This window comes from Oryctolagus cuniculus, chromosome 10, assembly GCF_051225735.1.
Source record: "Oryctolagus cuniculus isolate XC-2025 breed Fujian yellow rabbit chromosome 10, ASM5122573v1, whole genome shotgun sequence".
In the NCBI taxonomy this organism is placed as follows: Eukaryota; Metazoa; Chordata; class Mammalia; order Lagomorpha; family Leporidae; genus Oryctolagus; species Oryctolagus cuniculus.
Genome location: NC_142876.1, coordinates 45,322,515 through 45,346,050, shown reverse-complemented (window position 1 = coordinate 45,346,050; position 23,536 = coordinate 45,322,515). Strand labels below are relative to the sequence as shown.

The window sequence follows — 23,536 nt, the reverse complement described above, 5'->3', positions numbered from 1 at the left end:
ACCAAGCTGTACCAGACAGATGACTTTTACACATATTCAATAATTTACTTTTATTCCCTCTGATAATATATTTCAACAATTTTTATTTTTGTTAACATTTAAAAAAATTGTATGGGGTGGGTAATGTGGTAGCAGATAAAGCCACCACCTGAGGTGCCAGCTGCCTATATGGGTACCAGTTCATGTCCTGGCTATTCTACTTCTGATCCAGCTCCCTGCTAATGCAATTTGGAGAGCAGCAGATGGCCCACGTGCTTGGGTCGCTGCGCCCATGTGGGAGCCCTGGAAGAAGCTCTTGGCTTCAGATGGGCATAGCTCTGGCCATTGTAGCCTTTTATAGAGTGAACCAGAGGATGGACAATCTCTGTCTCTCCCTCTTTTCCTCTCTCTCTGTAGCTCTGCCTTTGTTTTTTGTTGTTGTTGTTGTTGTTGTTTTAAGATTTATTTATTTATTTGAAAAGTCAGAATTAGAGAGAGAGAGAAGGAGGCCAGTGCCACGGCTCAATAGGCTAATCCTCCACCTGCGGTGCCGGCACTCCGGGTTCTAGTCCCGGTCGGGGCGCTGGATTCTGTCCCGGTTGCCCCTCTTCCAGGCCAGCTCTCTGCTGTGGCCCGGGAGTGCAGTGGAGGATGGCCCAAGTAATTGGGCCCTGCACCCCATAGGAGACCAGGAGAAGGACCTGGCTCCTGCCATTGGATCAGCGCGGCGCGCCGGCTGCAGCGCGCCAGCCGAGGCGGCCATTGGAGGGTGAACCAACGGCAAAGGAAGACCTTCCTCTCTGTCTCTGTCCACTCTGCCTGTCCAAAAAAAAAAAAAAAAAAAAGAGAGAGAGAGAGAGAGAGAAGGAGAGGCAGAGAGAGAGAAAGAGAGAGGTCTTCCATCTGCTGGTTTACTCCCCAATTGGCCACAACGGTCAGAGCTGCTCCGAACTGAAGCCAGGAACCAGGAACTTCTTCCGGTCTCCCACGTGGGTGCAGGGACCCAGGACTTGGGACATCTTCTACTGCTTTCCCAGGTGAATTAGCAGGAAGCTGAACTGGAAGTGGAGCAGCCGGGACTTGAACCAGTGCCCACATGGCCTGCTAGAACTGCAGGCAGCAGCTTTACCTGCTATGCCATAGTGCTAGCCCCTCTGCCTGTCAAATAAATAAACCAACCTTAAAAAATTCTGTATGGCACGACAACTACTTACAGGAAGATACCATTTCTTTCTAAGTGATACCATGATATTCAGCACAAGCAGGGCTCGTGACACTTTTCTAGTTTTGTGTTGGCTTGTAACTGATCAGGTAATGCCTGCTGTAAGATGTACATAACCCATTGTTAACTTTGTAGCATAAAGTGTTTCAGCTATCAAAATATGAAACTGCAACCTAAGAAATATTTCTTTCAAATTTAACTGTGCATTTCCTATTTCTTTTGCTTAGACTTCCCCTAACACCTGTGTTCTAACTCACTAGGAAATCCTTTCAGACTCGCTTCAGCCGTCTTTCCTTCCATCATATCCCGGCCCTCTGTATTCTTCCACACCTTTTTACGTAAGTTGTCATGCATAAAACTGTCTCCTGATTTTCTATCTTTTACCCACAGGTGGGCCCTTGTCCCTGTTAACTCAGTGCCCATTCAAGTGCACCTATTCAGAGCACTGGTCACTGATGTATTCTGTCTGATTAGCCTTTCTACATCTTTCAGCCTGGGATTTATTCAATGAAGAGTGTGAGAATCACACAGTGGTGATTGAGTTTGTTTTTCAGGGTTTCACCAGTTTTCATGAATACAATGTACCCTTTTTGTGGTATTTATTACATTATACTTTTTAACCTTGGCTGGCAAAGTCATCATTGTGACAATTATCAGCATTGATCTCACCATCACACTCCCATGTACTTCTTAGTGCCTTTTCCACTTCAGAGATCGTGTACACGCTGGCCATTGTACCACGAATGCTCTCCAGCCTCGTAGGTCTAAGCCAACCTATCTCCTTGGCTGGCTGTGCCACCCAGATGTTCTTTTTTTATCACTACGGCTACCAACAACTGCTTTCTGCTCACAGCAATGGGATATGACCACTACACAGCCATCTCACCCACTGAGGTACATGGTTATCATGAACAAGAGGGTGTGTGCCCAGCTAGTATGGGGGGGCTTGGAGTATTGGGCTGCTTGTGGCCATAGCACAGATGTCATCTGTATTCAGATTGCCTTCTTGTGACAGAGAAATAGCCCATTATTTTTGTGACATCCGTCTAGTTATGAAACTCTCCTGTGCTGATACAACTCTGCATGACATAATTAATTCTGTCATCAGTTCATTGGTTATCGTCATGCCCATGGGCTTGGTGCTCATCTCCTACATTCTCATCATCTCCACTATTCTCAAGATCGCCTCTGCTGAGGGCCGGAAAAAGGCTTTTGTAACTTGTACCTCACGGTCGTCATCATTCACTATGGCTGTGCATCCACTGCCTACCTTAAACCCAAGTCAGAGAACACCAGGGATCAGGACGAGCTGACTTCAGTAACTTAAACTGTGTTTACTCCACTCCTTAATCCCACTGAGTACACTTTGAGGAATAAGGAGGTCAAGGATGCGTTTCAACATGCTATTGGCAAGAAACTCCTGCGTAAGGTCTTCAGCAATTTACCATACCACAGTCCTAACTTCATCCATGGTTTTAGTTATTTAGCCAATTGTAATCTGAAAACATAAAATGCAAAGTTCCAGAAAAAATTTGTTAAGTTTTAAATCGCATGCATAATGAAATCCAGAGCAGTACTATTGCATCCCCCTTGAGACAGAAATCATCCTTTTGTCTAACATATCCATGTTGTATATGCTTCCTGGCAATTAGCATGTATAGTATAATAATATATTTTGAGCTAAAGAAAGGGACCATACATTCACATAAATTTGATTATAGTATATATAGATACAATTGTTCTATTTTATTATCATCATTGTTAGCTTCTTATAAATTAAACTGCATCATAAGTATGTATACGTAGGAAGTATTTATGTATATGTTGTGTATATAAGGCTAGGTGCCATTTGCAGTTTCAGGCATCTCCTTGGGGTTTTGGAACTATCCCTCAGAGACAAGAGGAGACTACAGTCTATCATAGTCTGGGTATTTTTGTAAGCTCAAAAACTTGATCCTATCATTCAACTCTTCCCAGAGAGAGTTACAAAATTTGGTGTTAAGGTTGCATTAATAAATCAAGAGTCTCTCTGACTTGACTTGTTTTTACCATAATTTTTCAATGCATTCTGCTAATCTCATAGATTACCATCAGGGTTGCTTACAAGGGGGAATGCTGGTACGGATCATAAGCCAGCAGGGAAGTGACTGCTATGTTTGCTATGGCAGAAAATTGGGCAGCATAACACCTATTGGAAGTGACAGGTTGAAAGATCAACCTAAATGCCAAATAGATTAAAACTTCAAAGAGGATACAGTTGTTGAATGGGATGTGTTGAAACTACAATTCCCACTTTTTCCTTTGGACAGTGACAAAAGTAACAGACCCTGACATTCCAGAAGCAATGTTATCAGCTTTAAACTCACCTGCCTTGGAGAGCCATGAGTTTCATGTTTGTTTTTGGGTTTTTTCTAATTTTATTAAGGTTCACATTGGAACTACTCCCTAGATAAGTCTCGAGAACCAGTATATTCAGTGTTAGTAAAAGTAAACAACTTGGTAATACTTAGCCTCTGAATTTCACTGTATTTATATATGTGTTTTTTTTCAGGGAGGAGTAGTTTTTATATACATGCCACAATCTATTCACAAGTATAGGGATATCTGGAGATCTTTTCTGATATTAAATGTATTTTTAAAAGTCTGTATTTATTTTTGTTTTGTTTGAAGTGGGGAGGGTAGAAATTGATTGATCTTCCCTGCCTGTCCAGGTGAAAGCCAGGAGCCCACAGCTTCATCCCAGTCTCCCACATGGGTAATAGTGATCCAAGCACATAAGCCATCACTGCTGCCCTCCGCAATTCATTATCAAAAAGCTGGATCAGAGGCAGAGTAGCTGGGACTTGAATCAGGGACTCCAAAATGGGGTGTGGATGTCCGAAGTGGTGACTTAACTGCTACATCAAATGCACGCTCCAGAAATTAAAGGCATTGATATTAATTCCCAACTAGCTCTTGCTATGTCAAATCTAGAAAGTAGCCCATGATTTCCATTCTTCTATGTAGAACACAACCTGTTATCTATGTCTTGCCTTTACCCTCTTCATTGCTACCTTGATAAGCTTATTTTCTGTGAGCAGTTGTGTAGCCCACTTGAACTTAAGTTTGAAGAGTGTTCTAAGCAAGAATCTTGGAATTTCTCAAATTGTATTGTTATTGCTTTTTAAGAGGGAAGATTGTTTTGATTTGCAGAAAAGATTTAAGATTTTAGAATTACTTGTCCTGAGGAAAAGAAGCAGGATCACCAAATGTCTTCCAGTTCATATGGGGCTGATGTATAAAAAAGAACAATCAATCTGTATCTCCAACCATCATGACTATGTCCTCGTCCCCACAGAAAATGCACTGAAAGTACAAGTCAGAAGACCTGAGACTCCTTAACAGAAGAAGGACCAAGAAAGGAAGTTTTCGTGCTTGTGGAGTACTGCTTGAAAGAAAACAAGATATGTCCCCTCCTAACATCTACCTCCAAGGGAGCATCCTGAGAGTAGGTGTGCAGAGAGCTCTCCTGACAGCTTAATGTCACCTCTCTCTGAGTGTCCCTGAGGACATTTCTGAGTCCTTTCTGGGGAAGGTACAAGGCAAACATTCTCACACCTTGCTCCTGAAAAACCCCTTCCCAAAGCCTCTCCTAGTAGTCACATCATGTCAATGGAGAGCTGAATCTGAGTGAACAGAACTCCCAGAAGACTTCCCAGAGCTCTACAACTCTCTGTAAAATTTGTGTCCAGTATTGAAAGCAGTGTGTGTCCCTGAGTTCCTACAGCTGTACATTACAGAAAACTATGATACAATTCATCAAATTTTTGCAATAATAAATCATGTATATTGAAGACAAAAAAAATTAAGCCTGGTCCTTGCATGCAAGATTAAGAGGAATCAGGAAGACAACTTCAACAAAGACTTTGGGAGAGGTAAACAGAACATAAGAGGACTTTATTTTGTCTTTCAAAATGGACAGCTATGAGTCACTGCAGGATTTTAAAGTTTTAGACAAATGTATGTTAAAAACAGTATGTAAAAGTGTGCCCCTCATACAAAAGATTTGGGGGAAATACTCATACTTTCAATTAAGTAAACTAAAGTTGAGCAATTTGCAAATCATTCTTAAATTCTGAATCACTCTCTCTCTCGCTCTCTCTCACACACACTCACACACACACACACACACACTTGGGCAGCAGCTTTGTGAAGTATCATCTTCAAACAAATTCTACCCTGGAGAAAACTAACTGCCAAAGCATCTGGACGATGCTTCTAGAGGATGTTTAACAACTTACTATCACTTCTGAGACTCACCAGGGTAACACTGGCTTCAAAATGAATTTAAGTTTGCTTTAGAAAAACAAATCTTGGGCCTCCCACAGTCATTGAAAAAGAAAAGTAGGTGGAGATGAGGAGCAGTTGTAGCTACAATTTCTGTTCTTTAGGGAATTGAAGGATTCTTTTCAGATTTCATTAACTTTATCTGTCCCAGGAAGATCAATGCAGTCCCCTCAAAGACAGGTGTGGCTGAAACGTATTTTTCTACCATTAAAGAAAAAAATAAATCTGACAAAGATAGTTCACAACACTAAGAGATTTTTTGAATAAATGGGCCAGCACAATAGCAATCTGGAAGAAAATGAAAATCTTACATCATATGCAAAAATTAATTCCAGATGGAGTAAAGACATAAAAAAAAATTCAAATCTTTCTAGACAATCTAAGAGACTACATATAATCTAGGTGTCAGGGAGACCCTTTTTAGCCAAGACTGAAAATAGGAAAAGTATGTTTGTCCTTGTTAAAATAAAAGCTCTTAAATTAAAAAAAAAATACAGAAACAAACTCAATAGACAAGAGAAATGTAAATAAGAGAAAAACATTTTCATAATATACAAATATCCTTTAGACATTGGAGAGAATAAACCAACAACAGAGAACTCAAAAAAGTATTATTACAACTCCTAGAAGCCCAAGAGGCAAACAGATGCATAAAAAGAAGCAAATAGTGATGAGCACTGTGGCATTGTGAGTAAAGCCGCTGTGATGCATACATGTCACATGGGCGCCAGTTTGCATTCCAGCTGCTCCACTTCTGATCCAGCTCCCTGCTAATACACCTGGGGAAGCAGTGGAGGAGAGCCTAAGTGCCTGGGCCCCTGCCACTCACATGGGAAACTGGAAGAAGCTCCCAGTTCCTAGCTTCAGACCAGCCCAGCTAAAGCCTTTGCAGACATCTGGGAAGTGAACCAGCAGATGGAAGCTCGCTCTCTCGCTCTCTCTCTCTCTCTGTCTCCCTCCCTCTCTCTATAACTCTGCCTTCCAAATAAATAAATAAATCTCTAAAAAAAAAAAGAGGAGGAAATAATCAATAATAGGGAAATGCAAATTGACACAGCATAAATCTCACTTTATATTTACTAAGTTATCGAATTTTTATAACATTATACTAATTATGGTCGACATGGGTGTGAAGAACAATCTTCTCATATTTCCATAACAGAAATGCGAACTGTTACAGTCTTGGATAGCATTTTTTTAAAATATTTTATTAATTTATTTGAGAGGCAGAGCCACAGACAGTGAGAGGGAGAGACAGAGAGAAAGGTCTTCCTTCTACTGGTTCACTCCCCAAATGACCGCAACTGGGCCAATCCAAAGCCAGGAGCTAGGAGCCTCTTCCGGGTCTCCCATTCGGGTGCAGGGGCCCAGGCACCTGGGCCATCCTCCACTACCTTCCCAGGCCACAGCAGAGAGCTGGAGGAGGAGCATCCAGGAACACAACTGGTGCCGATATGTGACGCCGGTACCACAGGCAGAGGATTAACCTATTGTGCCACAGCGCTGGCCCCTGGATAGCATTTTGATGACATCTATTAAATAAATTCCACCTCTGTGAACCAAGATTTGATGAGGATATGAGACTCATTTTTCCAAAAAGATTTGAGTTCTTGTATGTGAGATTAAGACAATCAGGAAGACAATGCTATCAAAGATGTTTTGAAGGGAAAGTGAAAGATGTCAGAAAAATCACAGAAACCTCCAGAAACGATGAAAAAATGAATGACATCATGTGCATGGAGTTTTAGTGAGCTATAAATTCACAGATGCCAATAACTGGAAACAAACTGAACACCAATTAACAGAAGACTAAGTATTTCCACACCACGGAAAATAACAATGCAGTTATTAAAAAAGAAATGAAATGGTAGAAGTGGTATATCAAATGATTTAGAAATATTTCTATGAGTGATATAAACAAGAGGCCAGAAAGAATTTACAATATAAGCCCATTTTTATAAAATAACAATAGAAGGATCAGCATTGTGGCACGGTGGGCTAAGCCACAGCCGGTGATGCAGGTTTGAGTTACTTAGTTCTGGCTACTCCACTTCTGATCCAGCTCTCAGTTAATGCGCTTGGGGAAGCAGTGGAGGACAGCCCAAGGGCTTGGACCCCTGCCATCTATGTGGGAGACCTGAATGGAATTCCAGGCTCTGGCTTCAGCTTGGCTGAGCCCCGACCTGCCTCTCTCTCTCTCCTCCCCCACCCACTTCGTACACTCTATCCACACCCCCACTTTGCAAATAAATTTTAAAATAAAATAATGACAGACTTCCGTGTATGTCTCCATGGGTGATGTCATGTCGACACAGGATTACATGAGTATAGAGAAAACACGAAGACTTTGCACTGGATGGTTACTGTGGATTGCATACATAGGCAGGAATGGAAGAATGAGAGTTAATGTAGAGGAGGAAGGTTTTTTTAAAAAATAGTTAAAATGCCTTACTTATGTAAAACTGTAAATATGTGTATGTAAAAATACAGGATGCATCAAAATGTTGATGGTGGTTATCTCAGGTTAGTGGGACATTAGATGACTTTAGTTTGAAAATATTTTTATGTATTTGAATTCTTCGTAATGAATATATTACATTTATAATCAGGGGAACAAAGTTCTGTTTCACTGTGAAAACTTAAAAACTAGGCAGACTATACTTGGTTATTTGGATTAAATTGATACCTCCTTTCTTCCCTCTCCTTTTAACCTCTACTGGTACAAATCCTCCTCTGGTATCATATTGTTTAACTGTAAACTATCTACTCAGATTAAGATCTTTCCACTGAGTCAAGGACAAAAAGAGAGAAGGTTGGGGTTGGAGGAGCACAATTGATAAGCTACCTGATCTACTGGAAAGCTAGTCTTCACACTGAAGTTATCCTGTTCTTCACTTTTTGCAAGAGTTAACTGATAGGTGTTTTATTCCCAGTCACAGGCTACAGAAACAGAGGGAATTAAACTGGGCTTTTCTTCCCCTATCTCTGTTTCCTTTCTTCTCAGTCATCATGGTGAAGACGTTTGCACAGATACTCAACAGAATAAATGATACTCAAAGGATCACATCTGCCTTTCTGTGTGCTTTAAAATGATGTGTGGTTTTCTATTATTTATTCTCTGGTGTCAGGATTCCGATTCTGAGCTTTAACAGATTCTGAAGTTGCTGCAGTCCATCTCTCTCATCTAACTGCCTTTCAGAAGAGTTTGTTAGGGATTACATGTCATAAAGAATTTAACACTTTTACACATATCAACTTAATTCCTAGCGTTTAAAGCCAAATAGTGACCGATCCAGTTTGTCAGCTTAGTTTCACACAATGCATAGGAATTTATCAACAATGAACTATCTGTGGGGAACACTCCATGACTTGGACACAAAAGTAAGCGAAGCTGTAAACACACAGCATGGTTTTACCAAACTTGTCATGAGATTTTATTTTATCCAGTGGAAGAGGTTTCTTTCTTCCAAGAATCAGCCACAATACAACAGTGATTATCACACACATAAATCCAATATTCAAGCTGATAAAGATAAGTAAATTGTCATTATTCAATTTTAAAATGAGATAATACATACATACACATTAACCTAAAAAAAGAAGTATAAAAAATGACAAACACACGTGAAACTTAAAGATTATCTATAAAAATCTTGTAGAAAACCAAAAATACAATTTTAATAACAAGAGCATTGAAAATTACCAAATGAACAAAAAGAACTCAGAAAATTCACAGAACTATGTTTACATTATGAAGCTATTCTACAAGCAACCAGTAAATAGAAAAAATGCCAAATTTTAATTATCTACATTAGCAAAGACTGAAAAACAAGTAATATTCAATGCTATACCAAGTAATGATGGCCTTACTCACTCACTTCTGTTGGTACAGTTTCCTGGAGGCAAGTTATTAACAATCAAATATTCTTTTTTTAAAAGATGTTATTTATTTTATTTGAGATTAGTGTTACAGACAGTGAGAGGGAGAGACAGAGAGAAAGATCTTCCTTCTGTTGGTTCACTCCCCAAATGGCTGCAATGGCCAGAGTTGAGCTGATCCGAAGCCAGGAGCCAGGCACTACTTCCTGGTCTTCCACGTGGGTGCAGGGGCCCAAGGACTTGGGCCATCTTCCAATGCGTTCCCAGGCCAAAGCAGAGAGCTAGACTGGAAATGGAGCAGCTGGGACTAGAACCTGCGCCCATATAGGATGCTGGCACCACAGGCTGAGGGATAACCTACTGCACCACGATGCTGGCCCCTAACAATCAAAGTTTCAACAATAAATCCACTTGCAAAAATATAAAGTAATAAACCTGCCTAATTTAAGTACAGATATTCTCAAAAACAAGACTTATAAAACAACTGATGTCTCACAACTAGAAAATGGTCAAATAAATACAAGTTTATTGGAAATAGCAGAATTCTACTCGATAACACAAATTTTATTTTCAAAGAACATTAATAATGAAGGAAAATTTTCACGATAATGTAAAATATGTTAACTGTATTTATTTGAAAGACAGCAACAGAAAGAGATCTTCCACAGCTGGTTCACTCCCCAAATGGCTGCAAGTGCCAGGGTTGCTCCTGGCTGAAGACTCCATCCAAGTCTTGCACATGGGTGGCAGGGACCCAAGTACTCAAGGCATCGACTGTAGCCTCCTTGCATGTGTGTTAGCAGGAAGCCAGATAGAGAGTGAAGCTGAGACTTGACAGGGAATGTAGGTTTCTCAAACAGCTCCCTACTGCTGCACCAAATGTCCACTCCTAATACAAAATTTAAAAAAGTTTTATATACAGGTTGCTCCCACTTTTACATATAGTTTCTGTTTATACCCTATGCCTATAGCAAAATACTAATGGTTTTATAACAAGTTACATGCCCTCCGTAATTAAAGCTGATATTTCATTTTCTTTGGTCCATATTTTCTAAACTTTAAATAACGATGATATCTGGAATACAGTAAATATTATTATTATCTTTAAAGACAACCATCAAACCTCTAGTAAAAGGAACAGAGTAAGGGGGGGAAGCACCTTTTAAAAATTGTATGACTACCCCCACTGTGTATATCAAATCAAAGGAAATCTGAAAAGCATGCCAGGCAAAAAGCAATGTGAGGAGTGCCTTCAAAACAATGCCTTACAGACCCACAATTTTTCATGGCCTGCTTATAAAGCACTTTCGTCTCTAATCATGAGCTGTTCTAACAGACCCACCCTAAAGGGTTAGTTTATACTCCAGTGTGAAAAGAGGAGGAAGTGGGGCGAGAAGCTCACACTACCTAGCTGGCCAGGAACCTACACCAGGCAGAAGTCAAGCAGCCCAAGACAGGGTTATTTTATTAAGTTTTTGAGGAGAAAAAAAGTGAAGAAAGGGCATCCAAGCAGCAATCTGTGTGACACTGCTAGGGGGCTCCCAATAACCACTGCCCCTCTCTTTCCGCAGGAGGCACGGGTAATGCACCCAGTTAGAATGCAGTTTGCTGCCATTCCACACTTCCATGGAGGAGTGTCTAAGTCCTGACCTGTGAGATGGAAGTGAAGCGCTGGAAGAACCAGTGCAAAAAACACACCTTTGCCCTCTTCCTGTGTGGGATGTAGGCACCATAGCTAGACCTCCAGCGTGAAGTGGCCCTCAGAGTGAAAACTACCTGCTGGACATGACAGAACAGAAAGACGCACACCCTGGCTCCTCGACTCTATGGACCACCATCGCAGTCCTGGACCACATACCTTCAGGTCTGTTCACATGAAAAAGAAAGAAATCTAGAAGCTGTGTAGGCCACCACCACCACCACCACCATCATCATCATCACCATGTCAACCCTGTTAAGTACAGCTGAAATTAACCTTAAATTTCACAGGAGCGTTTGAAAGATTTCTTCCAGGGCTGGCGCTGTGGTGTATTGCTAAAGCCACTACCTACAGTGCCAGCATCCCATAGGGTGCTGGTTTGAGTACTGGCTGCTGCACTTCCAATCCAGCTCCCTGCTAATGCACCTGGGAAAGCATCAGAAGATGGCCCAACTGCTTGCATTCCTGCAGCCATGTGGGAGACTGGCACAGTGGGTTAAAGCCCCATCCTGCAGCGCTGGCATCCTATATGGGCGCTGGTTCGAGTCCTGGCTGCTCCACTTCCAATCCAGCTCTCTGCTATGGCCTGGAAAAGCAGTGGAAAATGGCCCAAATCCTTGAGCCCCTGCACCCATGTGGGAGACATGGAAGAAGCTCCTGGCTCCTGGTTTTGGATCAGTTCAGCTCTGGCCATTGTGGTCATCTGGGGAGTGAACCATCAGATGGAAGACCTCTCTCTCTCTTTCTTTCTCTCTCGCTCTACCTCTCTCTGTAACTCTGTATTTCAAATAAATAAAATAAATCTTAAAAAAAAAGTTCCTGGCTTCGGATTGGCACTGCTCCTGCTGTTGTGGCCATCTGGGGAGTGAACCAGCAGATGAAAACCACCCCCTTCCCCCATCGCCTCTCTAATAAAATAAACAAATCGTTAAAAGGAAAAAAAAAAAAAACTTCCTTGCAATGTTATCCACCTTCAGTGGCTCCCCTCCTTTTAACTGGTTAAAGAAGAGACCAAAATAAACAGAAAAAATAACTGTAGAGTATCTTTATAAAGCTTTCCGTTCCTTGGTATTTATTTTTAAGTAGTAATCTGAACCTTCTAGAGTGCACGCGCTTGCTCAGGTTCTCTCTTTAGACACAATGAATTCAATTGTTTTTAATGTCTTTTTTTTTTTTTTTTTTTTTTTTTTTTTTTTTTGACAGGCAGAGTTAGACAGTGAGAGAGTTACAGACAGAGAGAAAGGTCTTCCTTCCATTGGTTCACTCCCCAAATGGCTGCTACGGCTGGTGTGCTGGACTGATCTGAAGCCAGGAGCCAGGTGCTTCCTCCTAGTCTCCCATGCGGGTGCAGGGCCCAAGCACTTGGGCCATCCTCCATTGCACTCCCGGGCCACAGCAGAGAGCTGGACTGGAAGAGGAGCAACCGGGATAGAATCCAGCACCCCAACCGGGACTAGAACCCGGGGTGCCGGCGCCGCAGGTGGAGGATTAACCAAGTGAGCCACGGCGCCGGCTTTAATGTCTTTTAATTGATGCTTGAACAGAAGATTCTGAGGGTCAGTGGCCCACAGGTGAAAAATGGATCCTGGATTATGTTAAATGTTCAAGCTCAAACAGACTAACACATGAAGAGACTCAGGAGCAGGAGGTAAGAGTGGAATAAATGAATGAGAGTTCTCTGATGCTGAGGTCCCCTGTCTGCCCAGGGCTGCTAAGGGGAGCTGGCAGCAATCCAAATTGAATACAGCATCCTCATAGACAAGGTCCTGCAGTTTCATTCACTTGAGCCTGCTCAGGCCCTTCATTAACCTCTGTTTTGAATGGAGGACAGACTGTTAGAACCAGTGCCTTCTAATGATCCACAAGGTAACAGATGCGTTTAAAAACGGAAACATAAACATTAACCCTTTTCTGTTTCTAGATATTTTAACATAGTTCCCTATGAAAAGGAGAAAAACTTACATAGTGAAGTATGGCAAGAGAAAATCATCATCTTAAAAAAAACGATGTGGTTAAGGAAAGTTTACTCAGTGGATAAAAAAACAACAGAACTCATTATAAATCTGGACAGGGAATCATCCACGCACACTATGCAGTTACATCTATGCTACAACCAGGCCTAATCATAACGGCGTACTATACATGATAAATATTAACTGGACTAACAGATTTTTTCATAACCATAAAAAAACTCATATTCCTTTTTTAAGTTCAATAGCTTGGTATTTATCAAACAACATTAAGCCATCAACGCCCAAGTGGTATATAAATACTTCATCTAGGTTAAAAATTAGCAGTATCAATTAAAATGACTTGCCCTGCAATTTAAGTAAAAAGGGACTTGGGAACATCTTTTCCTCTTCTTTTTCTTCTTCTTTTACCACTATGTAATACTCCTGCAAGAGCATAAAAGGAAACTCATTGTCTGGGATTAAGACTGTATGGCTTCAAGTCAATCTTGGGGCTATTCTAGGAAGATGACAACTGTACCAAATTAGCAGTTGTAGTTTTCTATCTCTATTTGAACCAAGTGGCTTGCCTTGCTTACAAGTAAAATTGCTGCTGCCCAGATCTGAGGATCAGGCCACCAATTGTAGTAAGACTTCCCTAGTTTCAAAGATTTATGCTACTCCAGTTCATATATTCAGGTGTCAGTGAAGAGCATAATGATAACAAAAATTAAAAATTCACTGCATGACAACACATAATATGTAAAGGAAGCATTTTAATCCATTTCAGAATGAAAGAACAAGAAAGTAAAAAATTTACAAATTTATAAATTACTTTTCAGAAATAACTTAGATTATTGATAATTATGGCCCTAACAAACATTTTACAAACCACAATGGCCCCTAAGTCCCATTTTTCCCTGCTGCTAATCTGAGGGTCCACCATATTAGCTTCTTCCTTTTTTTTTTTTTACAAATAAATTAATTTTATTGCTGAATTTTCCATTGACATTATAGAAATATTTTTAAAAACACTGAAATAACACAAATTATTTGACAGTCTAACAGTTAACCTCACTTTATAAAAAAAAAGTACAAAAGTAACAGACTTTTTAAAAAAAAAATAAAGTACATCTTCTAACAGCAAAGAAAATAGGAAGCAGATAATGAATGGCACAAATATAGGATTAAAGGAGTACCCAGTCGCCACCCAGAGATCATTGTCTGAGCTATGAAATAGATTCCACTTGCGGAGTTACACATTCAGTTGTTTCTGAACTAGCCTGTTTTGTTTTTGCCTTTCTCTTGTAAAAAAAAAAAAAAAAAAGAGGGCTTTACAGCTGCTAGGACAAAATACTCTATGTGAATTTTGGAGAACTTTGAGGGGTTGTTCTTCTCTCCTGGTACCTGAACAAGAGAACAGTTAATGCAGAAATGGCTTTGGCACTTCAACCATTAAACATTGTCTCAAACCTACTTATTTGGATGTTGTAGCCTCACATGATTTTTTTACATACTGTGTCACCTCCATACTTTTCATGTATCATATATATATATATATACAATAATAAAATTCCTTCATTTTAAAATACTACTTGACCCCATTTGGCCCAGATTAAATCTCCGTATTAACAATTCACTGAGATAGCTTGTTTCTTGATTCTTATGCCATGTGGTTAATGTGTTTTTGTTGTTTTTATTGTTTAAGCTACCTTAAGGTTCTAGCATAATTTTTTTTTAATTTTTTTTTTTTGACAGAGTTAGACAGTGAGAGAGAGAGAGACAGAGAGAAAGGTCTTCCTTTTTCCGTTGGTTCACCCCCCAAGTGGCCACTACGGCCAGTGCATTGCGGCTGGCGCGCTCGCTGATCTGAAGCCAGGAGCCAAGTGCTTCCTCCTGGTCTCCCATGCGGGTGCAGGGCCCAAGGGCCTGGGCCAAACTCCACTGCACTCCCGGGTCACAGCAGAGAGCTGGACTGGAAGAGGAGCAACCGGGACAGAATCCGGTGCCCCAACCGGGACTAGAACCCGGGGTGCTGGCACGGCAGGCGGAGGATTAGCCTGGTGAGCCGAGGCGCCAGCCAAGGTTCTAGTATAATGTAAATAGTTGAGTCATCTCTCTTCAGGCTCAAATCACACACCAATGATTCTTTCTTTTGAAGCTGTTTCTCCTTGTTGAATAGATGTAGTATCTTGTCTGGGTAGTCCATAGAAATAGATGGAAATACATACAAGAACGGTGCCCAGAGTAAAGATAAGTGTTATCTGTAAGCCAAACAGGGTCACTGACGCAATGGTAGAAAGCACAATGGCTGTGCAGCAGAAAAGCCTTTCATGATGTTGTCTGTGTACCTGACCACCACAGAAGTGTAAAGGCCTCCAACACTGGCCAGAAAGATGACAAACCAGACATAATGTGACACCATAGAAAAATCCTTTCTCTTTAATTTTAGCTCCATCTGACAAGTAGACGCCAACTAATGTCACAACAATCTCTGATAGATACATCTGAATATTTCTAACCCAAAAGGAAGTGTCTGAACTCTTTAAAACTTTTTCAAAACACACTCCTGCAAATCCTGAGCACAACACAGCAATAGCTATGGCACCAAACCCTAATAACGGATTTTGTTCCACCACAACTTATGTAGCTTGGGCTGGTTTCCACTGTACAAGTGTGATTCCATCATACAGCATAAAAACTGAAATCCACTATAATTTGCTGAATGCCCTATTTAATATTAAAACAGTACATAATGCAGGACAGGGAATCTTCAATTGATAGGTCACCTGTTCACTGCTGCATCTAGATTGCTAAGGGCTAGGAAAGCCATGTTGTACTGAAAAGCATATACCAGTGATGGTACACTTAGCTTCATCAGTTCTTTGGGGCTCCCAAAGACATTTTCACTTAGAGACGTCTTGAATCTACCCAGACTACCAGTAACCCTCTTACAACAGCCATGGTTCTCAGACAGCCCTGCATGGAACTCTTTAATTTCAATCTATATATTTAAGAATATAACACAGGGCTGGTGCTGTGGCATAGCAGGTAAAGCTGCCACCTGCAGTTCTGGCATCCCATATTGGCACCAGTTTGAGTCCCGGCTGCTCCACTTCTTTTTTTTTTTTTTCCTAAGATTTTATTTATTTATTTATTTGAGAGGTAGAGTTATAGATAATGAGAGACAGAGACAGAGAGAAAGGTCTTCCTTCCATTGGTTCCCTCCCCAGATGGACGCAACGAACAGAGCTGTGCCAATCTGAAGCCAGGAGCCAGGTGATTCCTCCCAGTCTCCCATGCGGGTGCAGGGGCCATCTTCCACTGCTTTCCCAGGCCATAGCAGAGAGCTGGTTTAGAAGAGGGGCAGCCAGGACTAGAACCGGCACCCATATGGGATGCTGGCGCCACAGGCAGAGTATTAACCTACTGTGCCACGGAGCTGGCCAACTAATATGATTCTTAAAAACTCTATGACACTACTTTTACCTTCTTGTAATGAGGAAGCAAGGCAAAGAGAAAAAACCCAGCCAACATCATACAGCTCCACTTCTGACACAGCTCTCTACTATGGCCTGGGAAAATAGTGGAAGATGGTCCAGGTTCTTGGGCCCCTGCACATGTGTGGGAGACCCAGAAGAAGCTCCTGGCTTCAGATCAGCACAGCTCCAGCCATTGAGGCCATCTGGAGAGTGAACCAGAGGATAGAAGACCTCTGTCTCTGCCTCTCTGTAAGTCTGCCTTTCAAATAAATAAATCTTAAAAAAGAATACATATATATATATAATGCATATCTCAAATGAAACAAAAGTGAAATTCTACTTCAGACTCTCAGAGACAATAGCTTCAGTAACATAGATACTTTAGGTCTTGTAGTTTTTAATACTGAAAATTATTCATTTATTTATCAATTCCTTATTGAGTGCCACCTACATGCCAGGCATGTACAGGGAGCTAGGAAATAATAAAAATAATTTTAGATGTCTTTAACCTGAAACTCAAGTCAATCGCCATAAGAAATCGGGTACAGGAGTAGGGTGGGGAACTGGGAATGTCTTCTCCGAGAATCCCATGAAATGCAGAATACTTCAGCAGGTATTTTATATTTTGCCAACTATAACAAAACAATACATAAACCAGCAATAACAGTCATTCTTCTCTTGCACATAGTAGCTGGTGTTCTTAAGACTGATGGGGAAGGTGGGACGGGACATACAAGTCTTCCTAGAATGGCAGCTCGGTAAGTGAGAAGACAGATACCTCAGGACTCTCAAACAAAAATAAACGAGTTCACAAGCTGGTCCACAAGAACTCACTATTTCAATAAGGCAGCCAATGAGTGAAGGAGACTAAAATATTCCCTCTTTAAACTATGATGCAGATGGTCACAACAGTCAAACTCATTCTCCTTTTACAGATGAACTGAGTGTCTTAAGATTTTCACTGGCAGTGTGGACACTCATCTCATTGAAGATCTTCAAAACAGTTATCTTACTTGAAAAACAAGGATGCTGAAGGAGCAGCATACAAACCTTGCCTTTGGGTCTAAATGCCCATTCCCTGCTACCACCTGCTCTCTAATTCTTTTCTCCTAATTTTTTAGATTTGACCAGTAGTCAGAATAGGTGATAAACAGAGGAAAGTAAAAGTATATAGCATATAAAAGAACACTGAAGAGATTTGGTTATCACTCACTTTGTGCATAACATTAGGCACAGTTTTCCTGCCAACTGTTATATAACTATAAATAATTTAAGAAACTTTGAACAGTAAAAGCAATTCATTATTCCATGTTTAAAAAAAAGATTCAAGTGTCTAAGGTTATCATTTTGGTACCACTTTGGTCAGTCACGTGATTCTGGATTAAGTCAAGTTTCTTTCCTAACTTTTTGCTCTGGTCTCTCCCAATTCAGTCTTGGGTTGGTTTATAACACTTTCAGATAAAGACATCACACCTTTTTACAACCTGTGGATTACTAGATCAATAATCTAGACTACTCAAAAGGAAACAGATTAAACTCACCCAGAGCAATTCTCTGAGTTTCTTTATCTATGCAAGAATAAAAATCTACTCATTATTCAGTTTACCACTCCTGCCTAAAGATACCCTGAATCTTTTCCCCCAGCAACCTGCACCCCCACCAATCCTCCTTAGGCACATGGTTTTGCAACACACAGGGATCTCATATATATTACTACACTGAATTCTCAAAGTAAAGGGTAGCAGCTCCAGGAGGACAGAGGTTTTTGCCTGGTTTGTTCAGCACTACAGTCCCAACTCTATACACAGGGCTGGTCACATATTAGCCTAATAAATATTAGTAGAATGAAAAAACAAATGACTAATTCTGAGGTACACAGGCAAATACAATGTCCATTTTTCCTGCGTGAGAAAACTACAAATCAAATCAAAGGGGTGAGAGATCTGATCAAGATCGCATTGCTATGAAATGTCAGTATCCGTACTGGAACAGAGGTCTCTTAGCTCCAAATCTGGGATCCTTTAAATCACTTTTTTCCTACTCGGAGCACATATACCTTCTTACAATACCAAATGCTAGGAGAAATGAAGCCCTAAGACAAGCAAAGCACATTTTCCTGGAACAAGACCCAACACACTGTTACTTTAGGGAAAAACATATTACATCAATATGTTGATGCAGAGCAATCATCAATCGTGGGCTAGATTTTGAGAGCTTACATCAATTTCAAAGATGAGACATGGATCTAGAGAGACTTGACATTTGCAAGCAACCATGTGGAGCCTCCCAGGATCTATGTGTGTTTTTCCTTTGGTCCTCTAGCCTCCAGAGTTGTAAACAACAAAGCTGCAGAAGTACCTGAGCACAAAGCAAAGACCAATGCTCCCACAGCCCCAATACACCTAAGGCTCCACACAGCTAGGAAGGAGAGGCTCCGACTGTTCTGTTTAGCTGTCCCCAGCACCTGTCCAATATCTTTTTCTTGCCCTCTTGTCAGTCTGTGCAGCGTTGGTCTCCCTTTCTCTTTCAGGAAACAGGGCCACTAAGTCATCTTTTACTGCCCCAGGGTATATGCTAGAAGCAAAGCCAGCACCATCACAGCTGTAAGGGAATCAGCTTACAGATCTCCATTTTCCCACTATATGCTTGGAAACTGTCCTTCAACTCCTCCCTCCACAAAGGTCCTTTCCCTACTCTACAAAATGAAGGCATCTGCATTGCCTTCCCCAGGTCTTTCTAAAATGCATTGCCATGAGATGCGAACATGAAAAGCATAAAAATGCTGATGCAGTGGAGAGGTGATAGTGTCCAGTATTTGAGTAACTTCTATAAGTCAGGTAGCTTCCATTCTTTGTTTTAAAACACTAGAAATCTTGAAATACAAAGAGTCATATGATCAAAAGAATTATAAAATATTGGATTTCAATGTATATACTTCTTTGCTACAGAAAGGAGACAGGGTGATCAATAAAACACTGGCAGGCATTGAGTTATATTACATTGGGATAATATTCTATACAGAAGAAGGGAAATGGAAATAGGAATTTAAGACGATAAAGAAAAGGTGTAGGGCCAGGGTTTTCAACTGCCACTTGTGACACTGGCATCCCACAGCAGTGCGTCCCAGCTGCTCCCCTTCTGATTCAACTCTCTGCTAATGCACCTGGGAAGCAGCAGACAAATGGCTCAAGTACTTGATCCCTGCCTGTCACCCACAAGGAATAACAATGGATTTCCTGGCTCCTGCTTTTGGCTTGGCCCAGCCCTGGCTGTCAAGGGCATCTGGGGAATGAACCAATGGATGGAAGATCTATTTCTCTCCCTCTGTCATTCTTTCAAATAAACACATAATTTTTTTAAAAAAATGTGTTTAAAAAGAGAAGGTGTAAAATGTTTAACTACTGAACTTAGCCATGCATTTTTTAAAAAAATGGTATTGGGAATGAAATATAAATTGTATTCTTTTGTAAAATGATGCAACAATTTAACTTAAAATGCTAATGTTTACAATATGCTAAAAATTATATCCTTTGAGTATGAAAATGTTTAGCAATTAAGTTAAAAGTATCCTTAGGGTATAGAATGCATATGTTCTGGAATCTATGGGAGTAAAAAATTGGAAGAATCCTGCTGTAGCCTAAGCCTTTCTGAGATGAAATAATAAGGAGAGAAACTGAACAATTTCCCACCAACCCAGTTTCAAGTCCAGATGATTGGAGGCAGAACGGGGATTAGCACTCTCTCCGCACTTCTCTTGGTCCTAGGCACATTTGTTGAAACTGGCTCTACAACCAACAATTTACCAGGGTTGATCATCTGAAATATCTAACCTGAAATGCATTGCTGACCAGGTTAGACCTCAGCTGATTAGATGCATCTTATCAAATCTCTGGATGGGACTTGCTACAGTGTCTTCCTTTGGGGTTCTCAAGAAAGATTTGTAGGGCCTTAATTTAACCCATAAAAGGCTCAAAAATTTGGTATTTCTCTTATCACACAAAGACAAATTTCACCACTGTGGATTGTAAAATTGGATGCATCTAGCTGACTAGCATTTTAGGAGAGACACGCATCCTGCAATGAAGTGCAGAGAGCTTTATATATTGTAGGCTTAGTATTTTACATATTGCCAGTGTGCAAAGAAGTCATCTCGACAGACACACCTGCAAACCCGAAGTCCCCAAACTCCCTTTCTTCCTTCTTCCTCGGATTCTGTAAGCTCTCTCTTCCCCTCTGCCTCTTGCAAGAATTCTTCTCGGCCCCTCCTTGGGGAAGCAGAAAGTCATCTACATATGATGGATGACGCCAGCACTTAATTCGGTGTCTACACAGTTTTAAAAATATTGACTTTCCGGTCCTCAAGCTCTCCGAGAGACAGTGAGGCTATTTAGAGCAGACGTCAGACCTACTCCACACCTCCTCTCCTTTAGCACGCGAGGTAGCATAGCCTGAGATAAGAGGTCAGCAGTCAGAGACATAAAGTCGGCTGGAAATCCCACTCCTCCACTTCCTGTCTTTCAATTTCTAAGAGTCCCAAAGTCCTTAAAATAGGGTTGCTGAGGATCGGAGACATTATGAAGGTACTTTACAAAGTTCATGGAAAATGCAATTTGAAGATAAATTTATTTTGGTGAAAATAATTTTGAAATCTACACATTTTTTCATAATACGTATGTTCCATGAACATTTGGAGGCTTCTTGTATGCATGCATTTCAAAATTCTTTCTACCAAAACATGAGTATCTTTTAATTCCATTTTCAATGAACTTACTGAAGTACTCACCTATATATTTATATACACACATATACAGAATTTAAAAACATACCAACATAGATGTTATTCAATAATAGTTACAAAATTTGATTTTTAATGTTTTCATGACTGCTTAAAATTAGCCAATATTTATCTCTTGGCATAATGTCAACTGGTAGCATGTTTTTCATTTTCTTTCTACTCTCTTTTAAAACAAGTGATTTGGAAAATGACTACCTTTCATGTCTAAGTATGTGGTGGGCGTGTGTGTGGAAAATGTACCTGCAGTACTAAAACTGGCAAAAAGACATCACGAGATGAGGACTGAAAGAAACCCGAGAGTTCAGGATAGCATTTATAAATCAGGCAGCATGTCCCTAACCTGTTCGAAATGCTGCTGCAGAACATGTTTTAAAAAATGAGTACAGGGTTAGGCCGGCGCTGCAACTCACTAGGCTAATCCTCCACCTTGCGGCGCCAGCACACCAGGTTCTAGTCCCGGTCAGGGCGCCGGATTCTGTCCCGGTTGCCCCTCTTCCAGGCCAGCTCTCTGCTGTGGCCCGGGAGTGCAGTGGAGGATGGCCCAAGTCCTTGGGCCCTGCACCCCATGGGAGACCAGGAGAAGTACCTGGCTCCTGCCTTCGGATCGGCGCCGGCCACAGCGCGCCGGTCGCGCCGGCCATTGGAGGGTGAACCAATGGCAAAGGAAGACCTTTCTCTCTGTCTCTCTCTCTCACTGTCCACTCTGCCTGTCAAAAAAAACAAAAACAAAAAAAATGAGTACAGGGGCCAGCACTGTGGCACAGTGGGTTAACATCCTGGCCTGAAGTGCTGGCATCCCATATGGGTGCCGATTCGAGACCCAACTGCTTCACTTCCGATCCAGCTCTCTGCTGTGGCCTGGGAAAGCAGTGGGGGATGGCCCCGGTCCTTGGGTCTCTGCATCCACGTGGGGGACCCGGAGGAAGCTCCTGGCTTCGGATGGGCATAGCTCCGGCCACTGTGGCCAGGTAGTGAACGATCAGATGGAAGACCTCTCTCTCTCTCTCTGTGCCTCTCCTCTCTGTGTAACTCTTTCAAATAAATAAATAAATCTTTAAAAAATGAGTACAGAGGAGCTGGCACTGTAGCTCAGTAGGTTAAGCCATGGCCTGCAGCACCAGCATCCCATATGAGCACTGGTTCAAGTCCCGAATGCTCCACTTCCATCCTGGGAAAGCAGTGGAGGATGGCCCAAGTGCTTGTGCCCCTGCACCCACAGGGGAGAACTGGAAGAAGCTCCTGGCTTCAGCCCAGGTTGCAGTCATTTGGGGAGTGAACCAATGGATGGAAGAGATCTCTCTCTCTCTCTCCTTCTTTCTTTAACCCTGCTTTTCAGGTACATAAATAAATCTTCACACACACAAAAAAATGCGTACAGAATGTACAGTTGACTCTTAAAAGTCTACCCAAATTACAATGTTAAAATAGGATTTCCCCTCATCAGATTAGCTAAGTTTAAACCAAAAGAAACAGATACTTAATATTCTAAGGGTGTGGGGAGGTAGTACTCCCACAGCCTTTATATTAGGGTGAAGGAGTCTAACTCAGTCTCCAAAGCAATCTGACACTATGTATCAAGGAATTAAAGTGCATTCAGGAGGAGGCCTTTGTCACAGTGGTTAAGACACTGCTTGGGTCACCCCAATCCCATATCAGCGTGTCACAGCTCCTGTACCCTACTTCGGTTTCCTGCTAATGCACACTCTGGGAGGCAGATAACTGGCTCAGGTTTTTGGGTTCTTGCTACCCACATAAGAGACACAGACTGAGACCCTGGCTGCCAACTTCAGCCTGACCCAATAACCAGCTATTGCAAACATTTAGGGAATGAACCAATGGATGGAAGCTCGCTCACTTGCTCTCTCTCTGACTCTACCTTTCAAATAAAATAAAAATAAATATATTTTTAAAAACGGATCCACATGCTTATTCAGCAAGGTAGGAATATATTATAACCAAGAGTGTACAACAGTATTCATTATATCATAAATTACTACAAAAATTGAAAGAACCTAATATTAGTTCACGACAGGGGACTCGACTATAATGGTACAGCCCTCCTGTGGAATACTATGTCGCTATTAAAAACCATTTTAGCAAAAAATATTTAAATGAGATGGGACTGATAAGTGAAAGAGGCAAAGTATAAAGTGGAATTGGCTATGCATGTGTGTCATTGCATGCGCCAGCACATTTTCCACTGTG

The 23,536-nt window shown here is 41.2% G+C and overlaps 1 protein-coding gene and 2 pseudogenes across 4 annotated transcripts in view; 1 reads left to right on the top strand and 2 right to left on the bottom strand.

Annotated features, from left to right (window-relative positions):
- The window catches only part of LOC138843999 (olfactory receptor 10J1-like), a 49,265-nt pseudogene extending 36,714 nt beyond the window's left edge, over positions 1 to 12,551 (top strand). Inside the window, exon 3 of the transcript XR_016214595.1 lies at positions 1,694 to 12,551. The product of XR_016214595.1 is annotated as an olfactory receptor 10J1-like (transcript). The remainder of the gene's footprint in view (positions 1 to 1,693) is intronic.
- Positions 1 to 23,536, bottom strand: part of GAREM1 (GRB2 associated regulator of MAPK1 subtype 1) — a 246,699-nt gene that overhangs the window by 220,797 nt on the left and 2,366 nt on the right. The gene's annotated exons all lie outside the window — the stretch shown is intronic.
- On the bottom strand, positions 9,470 to 21,844 carry LOC149123755 (CMP-sialic acid transporter pseudogene; annotated as a pseudogene). The gene has a single exon (XR_016214061.1). The product of XR_016214061.1 is annotated as a CMP-sialic acid transporter pseudogene (transcript).